Raw genomic sequence first — 2,968 nt, forward strand, 5'->3', positions numbered from 1 at the left:
TACGCTACCAGAGCTCCTTGTTCCTTACATCTTCTTTTTTTTTTTTTTTTCCCTGTTACTGGTTTATTTGGTGTTTTAGTGGGTATGACAGATAGTTAAATTGTTTATATGTAGATCTTTTTACATTGTATGGCAATGTACACTACTCTGATAAATATAGTACACAAAATAAGATCTTTTTAGGACAATTATGCACAAGATATGCAACATTGGATTTACACATTGGATCCCAGGGTGTGATTGGAAAAATACATTGGGCTAGGCATGTTGAGTGTAAGAACCAGAATTGACATAACACACAGTAACCACATTCTTCTGGTTTGAAAGGCAGTAGCAGGATGACAACATTGCCAGTGGTGTCTCAGAGGTGTATACTGTTGTATACTAACCAAGTTATAACTTCACGAGGCTTAGTATTATCCACCATCAAGCGATAGCTGTAGGGTTTTATGGACCATTCCTATGTCTGACTTTAGGAAAATGTATGTTCTTCCTTGGCTGTATTTTTACTGCTTTAATGACAGATCAGATAAAAAGGACAACATGCAGAACCCACCAACTAAAATCCCTTTGCAGCCTAGACAGTGAATTGGTACGACAGCTGACTTTAAACCTGTAGCTCTTTCTGGATGCCCCACAGCGTATCTACTTTTCTTCAGATGGGCCTCTTCCTCAGAAGTCAGCGCCACCTTCATAACATCTGAGAGCCCGTTCTGTCCCAAGATGCAAGGAACGCTAAGGAAGATACCTTTAATCCTATAGAGTCCTTTAATCATGGTGGAAATTGGATGTACCCACCTATGATTCTTCATTATGCTTTCTGCCAAGTCTGCCACAGAGAGTCCAGTGGCCCAGGAGGTATATAGCCTTTCAGTTTGATCACCTCATAAGCAATGTCGTCCACCTGTTTGTGAACTTCTTTCCACTGTTCCTTATCTGCATCATTGCTTAAGTCGGGGTGCAGATTTTTCAGGGAGACACCAGCAATGTTCATGCCACTGCACAAAGGCATACTAGAGTCTCCATGCTCTCCAGGGACCCACCCATGACAGCTTAGTGGGTGAAGTCCCAGCCTCTCCCCCATTAGGAAATGGAACTGTGCTGAATCCAGATTGCAGCCACTACCAATACCATGGTTTTTGGGAAAGCCACTTACATTGCAAGCAACAGAGGTAAGGCTATCCACTGGATTAGAAACAACAAGCAGTTTGCAGTTTGGGCTGTAGTTCACAACGTTAGGAATGATGAATTTAAAGATGTTCACGTTACGCTGGACCAAATTAAGACGGCTTCCGCCTTCCTGTTAACGTGCTCCAGCTGTGATAATAACCACCTTGGAATTTGCAGTTACATTATAGTCTTTGCCAGAGACAATTTTTGGTGTTTGAAGGAAAAGGCTGCCATGCTGAAGATCCATCATTTCTCCCTTTAATTTGTCTTCCATGACATCAACAAGAGCAAATTTATGTGCCAAGTCCTTCATTAAGATGCTGATGGCACATACCATGCCAATAGCACCAACCCCAACAACTATAATCTTATTCTGGGGGCTGGGGGCTGTTTTTTCATTAAGAAGAGTCTGAATCAGCTGATCCTTGAGAGTTGCCATGCTGGTTTTGGAAGAGGAAGGAATCAGGAGTGCATGTGGGGCAGGCAAGCAGCAGCAAAATCCGGTTTCCATAGCAACAGCTCTGAGACTTCTTTCATCTTCTTTTGATGCTTTTTCATCATTTAGTATTTGCCCATAGAATCCTTCCACATTGCAAGTTTAGGCTTGAAAATTTTTTTTTTTTTTCCAGTTTCCTCAGCTTGAGAAACGTTCTTCCCTTTTGGTTTTCTAACTCCAGGTCTTTGTACATTTCATTATAACATTAGGCTTTGTTAATAACTCCTTTTTCTTTGGAATTTTACCTCTTCATTTCTTCCATTTGCTTTGTATCTCTATGCTGGAGAGCAAACTTCAGAGTCTCTTTGACCATCCATTTTGGTCTCTTCTTTCTTCCTAATGACCTTTTGCTTTCTTCCTGTATACTGTTGATGTCTGGTCATTGTCTTTAGTATCTAATGCATCACATTTGTTACTGAGAGGATCTTTTTCCTCTCTCTCCGTAGATGTAGTCAGTTTGATTTCTGTGTATTCCATTTAGTGAGATCCATGTGTATAGTCATCTTTTTTGTTGTTTAAAAAAGATATTTGCAGTGAACAAGTTTTTGGTCTTGCACAATTCTATCATGCGTTCTCTAGCATTGTTTCTGACCTTTGCAATCCAATCACCAGTAATTATTAATACATCTTGATTACATGTTTGATCAATTTCATACTTAAAGAGTTGGTAGAAATCTTTGATTTCATCACTGGTTTTAGTGGTTAGTATGTAAATTTGAATAATAGTGGTATAAACTGGTCTTTCTTTTAGGCATTTGAGTACTACCCTATCACAGACAGCATTGTGCTTCAAGACAGATCTTGAAATCTTTTTGATGATGAATGTGAGATGCCATTCCTGTTCAATTTGTTATTTCCTGAATAATAAACGACATGATTGTCAGATTCAGAATGGCCAATACCAGTCTATTTCAACTTAGTAGTGCCTGGGATATTGATCTTTATGCATTCCATTTTCATTTTTGACAACTTCCAGTTTTCTTGGATTCATGTTTTGTACATTTCATGGTCTGGTTATTAATGGATATTTGCAGCTGTGTGTGTTCATTTGGAGTTGTGCTCCATAAACAAATGTAGATCCCGAAAATTTTACTCCATTTGTATCACTAAGGTGAACTGTACTTTGAGTAGGCAGCTCTTCCCCAGTCATTTTGAGTGCTTGCCAACCTGAGGGACTCATCTTCTGGCACTGTACTGTTATGCCCAGAATTCAGGGTCCCCAAAGACCACCCAGGAGCCGTGTACCGATGCAAATACATAAGGGTTGTTTAATCAAGCTCGAGCCAGGTCTCTAACCTTATC

The 2,968-nt window shown here is 39.8% G+C and overlaps 1 protein-coding gene and 1 pseudogene across 1 annotated transcript in view; one reads left to right on the forward strand and one right to left on the reverse strand.

Moving 5' to 3' along the window:
• The window catches only part of MAP4 (microtubule-associated protein 4), a 168,236-nt gene that overhangs the window by 28,039 nt on the left and 137,229 nt on the right, over nt 1–2,968 (forward strand). The window lies entirely within an intron of this gene.
• LOC102818799 lies at nt 608–1,618 on the reverse strand (annotated as a pseudogene).

Source organism: Chrysochloris asiatica, unplaced genomic scaffold, assembly GCF_000296735.1.
Source record: "Chrysochloris asiatica unplaced genomic scaffold, ChrAsi1.0 scaffold00124, whole genome shotgun sequence".
Classification (NCBI taxonomy): domain Eukaryota; kingdom Metazoa; phylum Chordata; class Mammalia; order Afrosoricida; family Chrysochloridae; genus Chrysochloris; species Chrysochloris asiatica.